Below are 15,546 nucleotides of genomic sequence, written 5' to 3' on the forward strand. Positions count from 1 at the left end.
CTGTGTTGGCCGAGACTCTGAGGGTGTTCTTGTGGACGATGGCGATTCCTCCTCCTGCTCCGTTGGTGCGATCCCTGCGGGTGATCTTGTAGCCGTCCGGGATGGCTATGGCGATGTTGGGTACTGAGGCGGAGTTCAGCCAGGTCTCTGTCAGGAAGGCGACGTCGAGAAGGTCCCAGAGTTCAACAGAGTGTTTGCGGGCAGGGCGGGTGTCGAGGAGGATGCATCTGAGGTAGTTGGGTTCTTTCCTGGGTGGAGAATTGACGGGCGGATGGTAGTGAAGCTACAGTTCCGGCAGCTGAAGGGTCCTTGGGACCGCGTCGGGGTGGCCCGGTAGCAGGTGTGTTCTCGTCCGGAAGGGTGCTGGTATCATAGCGAACTCTGGTGTTGTGGCGTTCGCGGGGCCAGGGGTTCTGGCGCAACAGCCGCCATAAGAAGGGGAGGGGGGAGGGAGGAGCAGCTGGGAGGGGGGATCGGACGAATGGTAGCGGGGGCGGGGTCGCAGGGGACGCAGCGGCGGGAAGCGGGACCGGCGAGGGAACAGAGGCAAAAAATGGGCAGAAGGGGCAAAGAGGAGAATAAATACAGTAATCCAATACTAAACACCAGAAGGTCACAAAACGAGCACAATAAAAACGGGCAAAAGCAGACACAGTGGGGGCGTGGCCAAGATGGCGGCGGAGTAGGACGCCTTTTCGTGCCGCTCCGGCGCTGATCCAACAAAGCATCTAACAGCACGGTTTTGGGGGTGCCCACGAGCCCCTACAGTGGCGGAGACGATCGCCTAGCGGAGCGGCAGACGTTGGTGGGGTCGCCGAGGCGGTGTGACCTTGGAAGCGCCTGCGAGAGCGAACGCAACCCGCGGCCTGTGAGACCCCGGGCTTCCCAGACATCGTGGCCCGGCGCGGTCGAAGGGCGGGGCCCCAGATCCGCCTGCAGACTCTGGAGTAGACGGAAGGCTGTTCGGACCTGAGCTTGGGCGAGGGAGGTCCTGGCGACGGGACCCAGCTCGTACCCCACCACACCTGGGGGAGGTGGAGCACCGACCCCTGGCCAAACAGTGGCACTCAGACGGCCAGTAGCACTTTACTGTCTCCATCGACCAGCCCTTCCCTCGCGGTTGGCGCCGGCGGCCTGTTTGAACTTTCGAGGCCACGGGCTTGGGTGCTGCGCGAAGCCGGACGGCGGTGGGGCTGAGGAGTGACTCTACCGCTAATTGGAGGTGCGACACGTGCAGAGCGGAGGCACGGAGGGCCGAGGCAGAAGGACGTCGGCTCCCTGGGGTTCCCACCTGGGATACAGGAGACGCCCACGGGTCGAGTGCCTGAGTGCGGGGGGCCAGGAAACGCTTGGAGGCGACGGCGGGCGCCGAACACTTGGTCCGCTTGCAGGCCCCGCTACTTTCCTTAGCCACGTGGAGCCGGCGCAGGGCGCGGTGAGCCGCCATGTCTACTGTGCAGCGCAAACGAAACCATGGGAATGACAAAGCCTCACAACAACCGGCCTCCCCTGGGGCGAGTGGGTCGTCGAAGCACTCTGATGAAGACGCCCCAGCGACGAAAGCCTTCATGTCGGAGCTGTTCGCCTCCATCAAGGAGGATATATCAGAACTCAGGGCGCAACTCGCCTCCGACCTACGGGAAGTGCGGAGGGACGTGGACGGCATAGGAGAGAGGGTGGCGACCCTGGAAGACAGGGACCTGAGTGTGGCCACCGATGTTCATATGCTCCAGCAAGACATAATCCGCCTCACCGAGCAAAATTTGGACCTTCAACTGCATACGGAAGACCTTGAAAACCGCTCCCGTAGAAATAACATCCGTATACGAGCGGTGCCATGGGACGGTGAGGCGGGAGATCTCCGGGGGTACGTTCAGGAGCTGTTTCTCCAGGTCCTAGATGAGGCGGACACGACGGAGATACGGATGGACAGAGTGCACCGGGTGGGATTGCCACGGCGCGGGGGGGCCCTCCCCCTGACATATTGGTGTGCGTCCACGATTTTCAACTTAAGGAGAGGATACTTCGGAAAGCCCGGGCCATCGACTCACTGCAATTCCGGGGCCATCGGCCACAACTATACCAGGACTTGGCTGCATCCACCCTGCAAAAGCGGAGGGACTTCCGACCTGTCACATCGTTTCTGAGAGAGAGGGGGATCGCCTATTCCTGGGGGCACCCTTTCAGGATTATCTTCAGATGGCAGAACCGCCTGGCCCAAATCCGCACGCTTCAGGCGGCAAAAGAGCTCTTGGGATTGGAGGATGTGCCGTCCTCGCAGGCCACGGCGGCCTCTCCGTCTCGACGGCGCCGCCGTTCGAACTCATGGCACAGGGTGGGGCGCTCCCCCGCCGGTTCCCCTGCTAGACAGCGTCCGGACCTTTCTACCAGCCTGCAGGAGCGAGGAGCAGCAGTCGCTTCGGTGGCCTCGGCCACGTTGGCCGACTCACAGCTTAGCTCTGGGGCGGCGTAATCCCCGAAGAATGGCGGATCGGCGCCGGGGAGGCTCGGGCCTTCTGATCGAGGGTTTTGCAAGTACTCTGGTGGGAGACGACCTCGATTGCGGCCAAGGGGAATAGTGGTTTCATTCCTCTGGCCGGTCACTTGATTGGGGGCTTCCTACGGACTTCGGCCTACTGATCTCGATGAGTATCGTTATTGCACTTTTTTTTTTATTTTTGTATAATGTTCTGTGTTGGTTCGGGGGGGGTTTGGTTGGGGAACTGTGGCTTTGGGGGGGGGGCCCGTGACGGTAGGCCTTTGGGGATGAATGCAGAGTGTGAGTGGTGGACTGCGTGCCATGCTGTAGAGGGGCTGATCCAACGACTATTCTGGAAACGTTTGGGAGCACGTGGCTGGGGGGAAGGGAGGAATGCAGGCTGGGCGCCAATTGTATTACTGATAGCGAGTTCTCTGTTTGGTGTTGTGATCGTGGGCGGTCGGCGGACTGGTAAAGCAGGCGCGGAGGCCGGATATAGTGGGCGATAGTGATTTATTGAGGGTTTTTGTACAAGGTAATTCGGGGTCGGTATGAGGGTCCGGACCAACAACCAGTAGGGTGGATACGTCTTCTTCTCTGTGGTCCTGGCGGGATGGGTTCCAAGGATCGTCCTCGTTCTTTGGTGTAGCCGCCTTGCTGTGGTCGGAGAACACCTCGGAGGGCAAACAAGAGAAAAAGAGGGAGCCGTTAGCTGTGCTTGGACTCTTGATCCGGTTCCTTCACCGTTAACCCGGGAGTGTGTGGAAATGAAGGGGAAGTGGGGGCGGTATAGGTAAGGAGGGGCTCAAGGGAAGGAAAGAAACAGAAGTGTTCCGGGAGGTGGGGGAAAGGGGTGCTCTATTATACAGTGGGCAGTGCGTATTTACAACCTAACTAGTGCTTACTGGTGACGTGCCTAGGATAGCGGGAACAATTTACACTGGGAGGGGTTTCTAACTATGTACACAGGCACAAGGGAGCAACTGGTACTCACACGCTCCGCCGTAACTCTCCTCCGAGTTACGGCCGCTCTCCAGCCACCTCCGTGGGACTCCACCACTCTTCGGACCACTCCTCGCGTTCTCCGATCCCGTCTTCTCCGTCCGTCACCGGTCCAGCCGAAGTCTCCTGCCACAATCCTTCGACGCCGCTTGTGTCTTCCCTTCCGGCTTTTCTGTATCCGTCCGTCGGAGGAGAGGCGGGACTTCCGGGTTCTCGGGGTATTCCTTCCGGTCCTGCGGTGCGTCTGATTGGTTCCTGCAAGGGAGAGAGGGGCGGGATGCCTGTCGTCAGGGACGCGGTTGTTGGGGAGTCTACGTGTCTGCCTGAACGGGATATGGTGCGCGGTGGTAACGGAGGGGATATACCGTCTCGGATATGGCGATCTTGGGGTCCGAGATCACATTCCCTTCCCCTAGCTGTCTTTCTTGTACCCCTTTGGGACATAGGGTAACGAGAAAGGTAGTCCGCGTTACCTTGCTCCAAGCCCTTCCTGTGGACAGTGGCGAAGTGATATGGTTGGAGGGACAGGAACCAACGGAGGACTCTATCGTTGTGTCCCTTGTTCCGCGCCATCCACTCCAGGGGAGCATGGTCAGTGTAGATGGTGAATTGTCTCCCCTCCAGATAATAACGTAGGCTGTCTACCGCCCACTTTATGGCCAGGGCTTCCTTCTCCACCACGGCGTAGTTTTTCTCTCTTGGAAACAGTTTTCTGCTAAGAAAGAGTATAGGTCTCTCGTTTCCTTGGGGGTCTTTTTGAGACAGGACTGCCCCGAGTCCCTGTTCGGAGGCGTCCGTCTGTAAGATGAAAGGCTGTGTATAGTCCGGGCTAACTAACACGGGATGTGAGGTCAGCGCGTTCTTAAGGTCGGAGAAGGCTTTCATCAACTCAACCGTAGGGGATCTAAGGAGGGTGTCTGTTTTCATAGATTTTTTTAGGAGGTCTGTGAGGGGGACCGCTCTTTGTGAAAAGTTGGGGACGAACCGTCGGTAGTAACCCAGGAGTCCCAGGAAAGCACGAAGGTCTCTTTTGCTCTGAGGGAAGGGGAGGGACTGTATGGCTTCGATTTTGCTCTCCTGTGGTCTGATCAAACCTTCTCCCAGGAGGTAGCCTAGGTACTTCACGGTCTGTGCCGCTAGGGTGGTTTTGGAGGGATTAATGGTAAAACCATAATCCCCTAGGGAGGAGATGACCTGGTACAGATGTTCTAAATGCTGGGACCAGTTGTCACTGTAAATCACGATATCATCGAGATATGCCCCAGCATAGAGAGAGTGAGGTTGTAGGATTTTGTTCATGGCCCGTTGGAAAGTGGCTGGGGCGCCATGAAGTCCAAATGGAAGGACTAGGAATTGATACAACCCGTCAGGGGTGGAGAAGGCCGTCTTTTTTCTGTCTTCTTCCCGGAGGGGGATCTGCCAATACCCCTTACAGAGGTCTAGCGTGGAGATGTATTGGGCCTTCCCTATGCGTTCGACCATCTCATCGACGCGGGGTAAGGGGTAGGTGTCAAAGGAGGATATTTTATTAACCCCCCGGAAATCAATACAAAACCGGACAGACCCGTCCGGTTTGGGTACGAGTACTATCGGGGAATTCCACTCGCTTACCGAGGGCTCGATGATACCCATCTTCAGCATTTGTTCCGTTTCGTGTCGTATCACTTCCCTGCGGGCCTCGGGGACTCTGTATGGCCTTTGTCGGATTACCTTCCCGGGGATGGTTTGTATCGCATGTTCAGTGATGGTGGTATGTCCCGGGGAGGAGGAGAACACCTGTCGTAAAGGGAAGAGGACTGTTTCGAGTTCCTGTCTCTGATGTGGGGTGATGTCGGGATCGATACAAGGGGTGAAGGAGAGGGGATCTGTGTTAGCCGACCCACTTAAGACGGGCCGAGGACCTTCCCATTTCTTTAAAAGATTGACATGATAGATTTGAGTGACTCCACGAACGGGATCGATGTCTAGCTCGTAAGTGACTGGGGTCACCTGACGTAATATGCTATATGGACCCTGCCACTGTCCCAGGAGTTTTTGATCGGAGGATGGAAGCATAAGTAACACCAGGTCTCCTACCAGGAAGGTTCTGGGCTTTGTGCCTTTATCGTATTGTCCTTTTTGCCTGTTCTGGGCGCTCTCTAGGTTCTGGCTTACTATATTTCTCATAAGGGCTAGGTGGGTTTTTAGGTTCTCCAGGTATTCCGGAAGGGGCCGGGTACGGTCGGGTTCTGCTTCCCATGCTTCTTGGGTCATATCAAGAAAAGTGCGAGGGGGTCGCCCATATAACAGTTCATAGGGGGAATACCCGGTGCTGCTTTGGGTGGCACAACGGATAGCAAACAGGGCAAGGGGTAGCATATCTTCCCACCTCTTGGCTTCTAAGCCCAGCAATTTCTTAAGGGTCTGTTTGAGGGTGGCATTATACCGCTCGACTAAGCCGTCGGTTTGCGGGTGGTATGCCGAGGTTCGAATTTGTTTGATCCCCAGGTTGGCACATACTTGTTTCATCAGAGAGGAGACAAAAGGAGTGCCCTGATCTGTTAGTATTTCCCGGGGAAAACCCACCCGAGTGAATACGGATATGAGGGCCTTCGCAATGTTCTGGGTGGTGGGTTGTCTCAGGGGTAGGGCTTCTGGGAAGCGGGTGGCATAGTCAACAATAACCAGGGCGTAACGACACCCGCTCCGGGACGGTAACAGGGGTCCGATTATGTCCATCCCAACTCTGCTGAATGGTATGTCAATGATGGGAAGGGGTTGCAGCGGGGCTCTAGGGGGTCGGTATCTACTATGCTTTTGGCAGACCGGACATTCTTTGCAAAACTTTTTAATATGTTGATATATTCCGGGCCAGTAGAACTGGTCCAGGATTGTTTGGCTGGTCTTTTCTTCTCCGAAATGTCCACCCAGGAGATGGCTATGTGCTAGGAAGAGCACTTTCTCCTGAAAGGGACCGGGGACTAGGAGTTGGGGTTTCTGTTGGACCCCCCCTTTCCGGTATAAAAGGCCATTTTTCTTAAAGAAGTAGGGACCTACGTTAAGGGGGTCCTCTTGATCCACAGCCCTTCTCCAGGCTTCCTGTAACAGAGGGTCTTCCAGTTGGGCTGCCCGGAATTCACGGTCCGTTTGCCAGGGGTGTTCATCCGGAAGCACTGGGTAGGCGCCAGCATATTCCCTTTTCTCCTTTTTCTTCTGTGCTTTGGTTTTCGCTGATTTACGGTTCTGCATGGGGGAGGACAATCCCATTGGGAAGGGGGCTTCTTCCCACCAGTGTGTCAGGGATTCTGTGGTATCATGCAGCATTCCGGGCAGTCCGGGGTAATCACTTCCTAGGATTGCTTGTTCTGGAAGGGCGGGGATTAGTCCCATTGTAAGAGCTGTGCCGGGATCCTTTTCATGTTGGACCATTACTTGGGCGGTGGGATAACTCTTTGTGTCTCCGTGCACGCATTGGATGGCAACCATGCCGGACGAAGGTTTAACCGGGTGCGATAGGTCTTGAGGTCTGAGGACGCTCTGTCGACACCCGGTATCCGTAAGAGCCATGAGGGTCTGTCCATCAAAGTTCACTGGACGTCGGAAAGGGGGAGGAGGGGCCCCCGGTACGGAGCACACATAGTTCCGTGCCAGACCCACTTCCATCGGCTCATCCTTGTGTGGGCAGTTCCTGGCAATGTGACCGAATCCGCCACAGCTATAGCATTGTGGTCCGGGATTAACAGGGCGATGTAGCACTGGGGTGGGGAAAAAGAGGGGAGGATCCGGTCTCCTCGGGACAGGGGGACGTGGAGGTCGTAGTCCTGTAGGGGGATGAGGTTTGTGGGGGTGGTCGTCCTTTCCTCTCTGGAGCTCCTGTGCCCTGCTATAAGCGCTAGCAATTTCGATTGCTGTATTCAGCGTCAGGTGAGCATGCTGACGTACCCATCTTTGCGTGCCTGGGTGCAAAGATGATAGGAACTGTTCCAAGTAAATTTTTTCCAGGATATTCTCTTTAGTAGAGTTGTCGGGTTTCAGCCAGCGGTTGGCGAGGTCTTTGATTCGGAAGGAGAGGGCTCTGGGAGTCTCTTGGGGCCCTTCTTTTACTTGGCGGAGACGTACTCGGTAGGTTTCCTCATCTATACCCAACCGCTCAAGAATGCATTTCTTTACGTCGTCATATGGGTTGTTACCTTGAATATTAGCTTGCTGATAGGCCGCCTGTAGATCCCCCGTTAGCAGGGGGCCTAAATAATGGGCCCATCGGTCCACTGGCCATCCGGCGGCATGGGCCAGCCGTTCAAAGTTGGTAAAGAAAAAGTCAGGGTCCTCCCCCGGTACGTATTTCTGCAGTACCACTGACGGGAGAGAGGACATCGGGCGTGGTTGACCCAGGACATCAGTCAGTTTCCCCATAGCCTGATCGTGGGAGGTTCCCTGTCCCTTTAAGACATCATGGAGCTGTCCTCGATCGTCCTCGGCAGTTTTGAGGAACTGCTCCATCAACTTTCCCAGTTGTTCTTGGGATTCCGCCATACTTTTCATCACGGCCTCCATTCCTCCAGTTAATCCCACTTCTGACACCAGATGTGATCGTGGGCGGTCGGCGGACTGGTAAAGCAGGCGCGGAGGCCGGATATAGTGGGCGATAGTGATTTATTGAGGGTTTTTGTACAAGGTAATTCGGGGTCGGTATGAGGGTCCGGACCAACAACCAGTAGGGTGGATACGTCTTCTTCTCTGTGGTCCTGGCGGGATGGGTTCCAAGGATCGTCCTCGTTCTTTGGTGTAGCCGCCTTGCTGTGGTCGGAGAACACCTCGGAGGGCAAACAAGAGAAAAAGAGGGAGCCGTTAGCTGTGCTTGGACTCTTGATCCGGTTCCTTCACCGTTAACCCGGGAGTGTGTGGAAATGAAGGGGAAGTGGGGGCGGTATAGGTAAGGAGGGGCTCAAGGGAAGGAAAGAAACAGAAGTGTTCCGGGAGGTGGGGGAAAGGGGTGCTCTATTATACAGTGGGCAGTGCGTATTTACAACCTAACTAGTGCTTACTGGTGACGTGCCTAGGATAGCGGGAACAATTTACACTGGGAGGGGTTTCTAACTATGTACACAGGCACAAGGGAGCAACTGGTACTCACACGCTCCGCCGTAACTCTCCTCCGAGTTACGGCCGCTCTCCAGCCACCTCCGTGGGACTCCACCACTCTTCGGACCACTCCTCGCGTTCTCCGATCCCGTCTTCTCCGTCCGTCACCGGTCCAGCCGAAGTCTCCTGCCACAATCCTTCGACGCCGCTTGTGTCTTCCCTTCCGGCTTTTCTGTATCCGTCCGTCGGAGGAGAGGCGGGACTTCCGGGTTCTCGGGGTATTCCTTCCGGTCCTGCGGTGCGTCTGATTGGTTCCTGCAAGGGAGAGAGGGGCGGGATGCCTGTCGTCAGGGACGCGGTTGTTGGGGAGTCTACGTGTCTGCCTGAACGGGATATGGTGCGCGGTGGTAACGGAGGGGATATACCGTCTCGGATATGGCGATCTTGGGGTCCGAGATCACAGGTGTCTACCATGCCGATTAGTATAGGCACTTGGAACGTCAAGGGCTTGAACTCCCCTCAGAAGAGACAGAAGGTCCGGAAATATGTTGTAGACCATCATCTTGATGTTGTGGGGCTGCAGGAAACCCATCTAGCACGAAAGGTGAACTGCGGCTCCGCCACAGGGCGTACCCCATTGTGTACAGGTCCTCAGCTGTCACGAAGCACCGGGGAGTAGCTCTAATGTTTAAGGCAGCGTTGCATTTTCAACCTATGGGGCTCCGCAACGATAGAGAGGGGCGGTGGCTGATGGTCAAAGGGCACGTTCAGGGCAGGCTATGTACATTTGTGGTGCTCTACTTGCCTAATACGGGTCAGAACAAGTACTTGCAGGGGCTACTGGAGAAGGTGGGGGACTTTGCGGAAGGTCTTGTGTTCATGATGGGTGATTATAACCTGGTTTGGGACGGAGAGGTGGATAGCTCGGGGGGGCGGCGGGCGGACACAGGGGTCTTCTCGGGGGCTACGCAGCGGGGGGTGGAGGAGATGGGACTGGTTGATGGCTGGAGGTTTTTTCACCCTGATGTAAAGGACTATACGTTCTTTTCCCATGTGCACCACTCCTACTCCCGTCTGGATTACGTCTTCCTTAGTCAATCACTTAGAGGGAACATTTTAGATGCCGCCATTCTCCCGATATCTGTGTCAGACCACAGTCTCATGGTGCTCACGCTTCGGTGGTCGCCTCCTGACACCGCGAACCGGAAGTGGTACTTCCCGGCCTCGGTGGTCAGGGACGAGGTGTCCCATCAGGCCTTACGTCTGGCTATTCGGGACTTTTTTGAAAACAATCCCCCTTCGGACACGTCCCTGATGACCACGTGGGACGGCTTCAAGGCGACGATCAGGGGGACGTGCCTGGGCCTCAACTCGCAATTGAACGCTTTACGTAGGAAGGAGAGGGAGGCGCTGGAGGCGGAGGTGCTCACGCTTGAGAGGGAGCACAAAGCTAATCCCTCGAGGGTGACCCTACGTCCTCTGACGGCGGTGAGGGGCAAGTTGAAGGTGCACTATACAAATAGGGCTGAACTCACCCTATTGAGGCTGGGTCGGCACTCCTACTCCGGGGGTAACAAGATCGGCAGACACCTGGCCCGGCAATTGAAAGATAAGAGGGAGCGTGAATACATAGGGGGGATTAGAGATGCTGCGGCAGTGCTCCATCACAGTGACGGGGCGAAGGCGGATGTCTTTGGCCGCTTCTACGCCGCGTTGTACAGGGGGGAAGAGCTGGGCACTGCTAAACAGCGTGAATTCCTGCAGCCCTGCAGCGCTTATCGCTTCCGCAGGTATCAGGGGCTTGGAACGATCTACTTGATGCTCCGATCACGAGGGAGGAAGTCCTCTCTGCCATCAAAAACCTGAAATTGCACAAAGCCCCCGGACCCGATGGGTTCACCGCAGTCTTTTATCAGACCTATGCGACTGAGGTGTGTGACTTCCTGGTTGCCCTCTTTAACGACATGGTTGGACCTGGGGTGAACTCTGGGACCCTTGCGGAGGCAGTGATCACGGTCCTGCCGAAGCAGGGGAAGGACCCGGAGCAGTGTGCCTCATACCGCCCCATAGCCTTGCTCAATATCGATGCAAAGCTCTACTCGGCTATTCTAGCGAGTCGCCTACAGGACCTGCTGCCGTCGATTATCCACGCGGACCAATCTGGCTTCATCAAAGGCCGCCAGACGCATGATAACACTAGGAGGGTAATCCACCTTATTGAGAAGGCGGACAGGTTCCGCATCCCGGCGGTCTTGGTGGGGCTGGACGCGGAGAAGGTCTTCGACCGAGTGGACTGGGGCTTCCTATTCCACACGTTACAGGCGTTTGGTTTCTCCGATCGATTCATCGCGATGGTGAGAGCCAACTTTTGCAGCCCGCGTTCGAGGGTGGCGGTGAACGGCCACCTGTCGACCTTCTTCCGGCACACACGAGGCACTAGGCAGGGGTGTCCCCTCTCGCCCTTGCTGTTTGCACTCAGCATTGAACCTCTGGCGCTGGCCGTCAGGGAGCATGAGGGGGTGAAGGGCATCCCTTTCACGGGGGAACAGCACAAGATCACCCTTTTTGCAGATGATGTCCTATTGTCGGTGGCCGACCCCGCTAACTCTCTCCCATGTGAACGGGATATATTGCTGGAATTTGAGGCGGTGGCCGGCTTCAAGGTTAACTATGGCAAGTCGCATGTCCTGAACCTGACCCTATCTCAGGCCGAGGTGGCTCGGGTGAAGGCGACGACACCTCTGGCCTGGGCCTCGGGCTCCATTCTATACCTAGGGGTTCACCTCACCCCCACAGTAGGCGGCCTTTTCGCGGCCAACTTCCCTCCCCTCTTGGCCAAGTCGCGGGCGGAACTGGAGAAATGGAAACCAAAATTCCTATCCTGGTTAGGACGGGTACATGCTATCAAGATGGTCCTTCTCCCCAAGTATCTTTACCTGTTCCAGGCCCTACCGATCCCACTGCCCTCCACTTTTTTTAGCCACCTTAAATCGATGATGTTGAAATTTGTCTGGCAGGGTGGTCGAGCGCGGCTTTCGTTTACACTGCTGCGACGCTTGCGGAATGAAGGAGGGGTAGGCCTTCCGGACTTCAACCTCTATTACAAGGCGGCCCAACTTAGAGTCATGGTGGAGTGGTCGCAGCAGTTTTCTGACAAACACTGGCTGCATATGGACCGGAGTGTGGCAGGCCGGTCCATCTGGGACCTGGCATGGAAGCCGAAGCGGGACCGCCCAGTAAACGCGTATATTAGTACCCCCACGGGGACTACGCTGAAGGTTTGGGACACACTGGCGGGCGATGAGAGGTGGACGACCTTTCCATCCCCATTCACTCCATTGCATTTTAATCCGGAGTTCCCACCGGCGCTCGCCGAGGGCCCCTTTGACGGCTGGAGGGAGGGGGGATGCTGGGCGTTACTTCACTTGTTCCATGGCCCCGATCCCCTGACGTTTGAGAACTGCATGCGGGACTACCAAGTGCAGCCAGGGGAGCGGTACCGGCATCTGCAATTGCTTCACTGGGCCACATCGCCGGGGGTGCGGGAGGCGGCGACGAGACCTCTGTCCGACTTTGAAGCCTTTCTCCTGAAGACCTCTGCCATGAAGGGGGCCATCTCTTTTCTATACCAGCTGCTGCTCCGCTCGGCCCTTTCCCCCAGACCGCGCTACATGGAGCAATGGGAGGAGATGGTGGGGCGAGATATCACTGACGGAGAATGGTCGGCGCTTTGGAAAGACATGACGCAATTTAATCATTCCATACTCCTGAGGGAGGCGCATTTCAAAACTCTTACAAAATGGTACATGGTCCCGGCTCGACTTCATCGCATTTTCCCGGCGGTCACGGACAGGTGTTGGAGGGGTTGCGGCCTCCTGGGGGACTTCCGCCACATTTGGTGGGATTGCCCGATCATTAAGCCCTTCCTGGTCGAGATCTTGTCCCATATTAAGGACATTCTGCAGTACCCTGTCGACGACTCCCCTGAGTTCGTGCTACTGGGATTGAGAGACCCCGGCCTTGAACACCAAACGCGAGCCAACAAAAAGATCCTGTGGCTGTGTCTCGGCACGGCTAAACTCACGTTGGCCTCAGCCTGGAAACGGAAGGAGGCCCCGGCGGTTTCCCTTTGGCACTCTAGATTGTGGAGACTTCTGAGTCTCGAGAGAATGGCGGATATATTTATAGGCAACTACAAGAACTTCAGGCACGAGTGGGGCCCCTTGGTGTCCTTTCTTTCTGCTGGCTTGCCTTCGGCTGTTTGCCCGGCATCATTGAGGAATTTACACTTATTTCAGCTCTAGAGTATGCTTGTTGGATGAATGGGGAATGCGAGCGACGCCGTCACGGGGGGGGGGGGTGGCTGGGTGCTACATTGGGACAGTTGCATCGCCGAGCTGAGGCTTACTTAGAGAATGGGGCGATCCTGGACTATTTATCGGCTGCACTAACTGAGCTACCCCATGCTGGGGGATAGATGCGGGACTGCCGACACTCTCAGCACATGAAGACTTTACCTGCTGGCTTTCTGTTTTGCTGCTCTGCCTCATCTTACTTTCACGCTTCCCACTGTGTGGGAACATCTACGCACCAAATGTGGCACCTTTTGTTTATTGTTATTTTTTCTTTGTCTGCAAAATAAAAAATTTACAAAAAAAAAAGCAGACACAGTGAAAAACAGCAAAAACAGACCTAAGGCCTAACCACTGGCCACCAGGGATGAGAATCAGGTGGTAGCCTGCGGGTGGAAGTGGGCCTCGAACTTGGCAGCAGCTGGTCTGGAGCACGGGTGCAGTCCGGGGGAGCTACGCGGCGTGGGGAGCGACCTGCCTGGTAGCAGGGTCAAGGGTCGCTCCCTTCACCGCGGAGTGGCCGCCATAAGAAGGGGAGGTGGGAGGAAGGAGCAGCTGGGAGGGGGGATCAGATGAATGGGAGCGGGGGGCAGGGCCGCAGGGGACGCAGCGGCGGGAAGCGGGACCGGCAAGGGAAAAGAATCAAAAAACGGGCACAAAGGGGCAAAGAGGAGAATAAATACAATATTACAATACTAAACACCAGAAGGGCACAAAACAAGCACAATAAATACGGGCAGAAGCGCAAAAGCAGTCACAGTGAAAAACTGCAAAAACAGACCTAAGGCCTACCACTGGCTACCAGGGATGAGGCGCAGGTGGTAGCCTGCTTGTGGAGGCGGGTCTCGAACTTGGCATCAGCTGGTCTGGAGCACGGGCGCAGTCCGGTGGAGCTAGGCGGCGTGGGGACCTGCTTGGAAGCAGCGAGACTGGTTGCAGTTCAATAAACTGTATGTAAGAGGTATTTATACTATGAACAGAGCTGCAAAGGAAGCAGAGGGCTGTACATGGTCAAAGGCAAAATTACAATCAAGGAGTGAATGTAGGCATGGATGCTGGGTTCTGAAAGGGGGGTTGAACTATTTACTGTTCCACAGTGTAGTGTTCTTTAACCCCTTCGACGCTCATGACGAGCTCAGCTCGTCATGAGTTACGCCTGTCGTACGCTCATGACGAGCTGAGCTCGTCATGAACCGCAGGTTTTTAAAAAACTCAGCACACAGCGGGAAAACGCGTAGCGCGCATGGGGTTAAAGCGGTATCTTTTCAGCATTTTTCCAAATTTGAAGAAGGGTACAGACATTCCTGAAGAATAAAAGGATGGTGTTCTTGATCTTGGATACATAGATTCATACATGAACAAAAGGCTATTTGCATTACCGTGTAAACACCATTTAAAAAATATTTTTTGTATGAAAGTGTACACATCTTATATACAAAAATGTTAATAACAAAATGTCAGCTAAAATAGTTAAACGCAATAGATGGACTGGAAGTATCGAAAATGTCTTTCGAGTTCAAAGCACAAGTACATATGACATTTATGAGGGGTGGGGGGGAGTGAGTGGGAGATGATTGAAAATAAATTATATTGCTAGCTTGGCGTTTGACTAGAGGTTATTTGCAACTGTAGGCCAAAGCAGAGTATGACTGAATATTGTAAGAACCTAATGCTGTATATCATAAGGAGCAGATGCACAGCACCTTGGCTAGGTTTAGTCTTCCACCCTGCACGCAGTCCTGGAAAAACATCCACAGACTGCGTGAACGCAGTCATTTACAGGGCTCCAGCTGCCTCGCCCAGGTAGAAGTTCCACTAAACCCCTTTTACCAGGACCGATCAGGTTTTTACAGCTGACTGACTCACTGCCGCAAAGGAACGGTTTGCCAGAGGGAGCAACGGAGTGCACAAATAAAGTGCATGCACAGATGCGAGTATCGAAAATAGGTAAAAACTGAAATGTAGGAATCCCAAAAAACGAAATGACACTATTGTATCTACTAACATAGTCAAAGTAGATCTAAAATTATTTATTGTCAGAAATGATCGGTTAGGGATTGTAAATATTAGAACCTAGTGAGCAACACAGATACAGCACAACACATTGCCAGTTGTGCTGGATAAACTGAAAGGAAATGGAAGCGAAGGCATTTGTCATGCTGCCTTCTGCCCCACTGTACCATACTTATTTTCACACCTTGATCTAATAACGAAGAACCGCATAATCATGGCACATGAAGCCGACAAGAACCAGTCACGTTGCTCATAATTTAAACTGATGAATCTTCAACTTGTGAAACCATCCACGAAATTCATGATGGAAAATCCAAAGTACCCTCTGTACATGAACCCAATGCAAGCAAGTTCAGCGTACAGGAAGTTGTTTGGCAGCTTACGCCAAGGAACATGATGTAACTGGACAGTCAGGCAAGGTTCTACTTGGTTCTTTGGTCTCAAAACCCAGAAAACTGGCAATGAATATGAAGTCCCCTGAGTAAAATTGGATTAGGATTGGTTTACTGATGACTATGAAAACTTGTTTCACGAAAATGAAAACATTGTTTTTAATCTGTAAACATAATCATTTGTTTTGAAGCACTGCATGGGACTATTTTATCTTCAATGTATTCGTAGGTGGTGCAAACCACTAAT

At 54.5% G+C, this 15,546-nt stretch overlaps 1 protein-coding gene across 1 annotated transcript in view; it reads right to left on the reverse strand.

Moving 5' to 3' along the window:
- The window catches only part of ALG1 (ALG1 chitobiosyldiphosphodolichol beta-mannosyltransferase), a 442,794-nt gene that overhangs the window by 287,687 nt on the left and 139,561 nt on the right, over positions 1-15,546 (reverse strand). The gene's annotated exons all lie outside the window — the stretch shown is intronic.

Source organism: Lissotriton vulgaris, chromosome 10 (assembly GCF_964263255.1).
Source record: "Lissotriton vulgaris chromosome 10, aLisVul1.2, whole genome shotgun sequence".
In the NCBI taxonomy this organism is placed as follows: Eukaryota; Metazoa; Chordata; class Amphibia; order Caudata; family Salamandridae; genus Lissotriton; species Lissotriton vulgaris.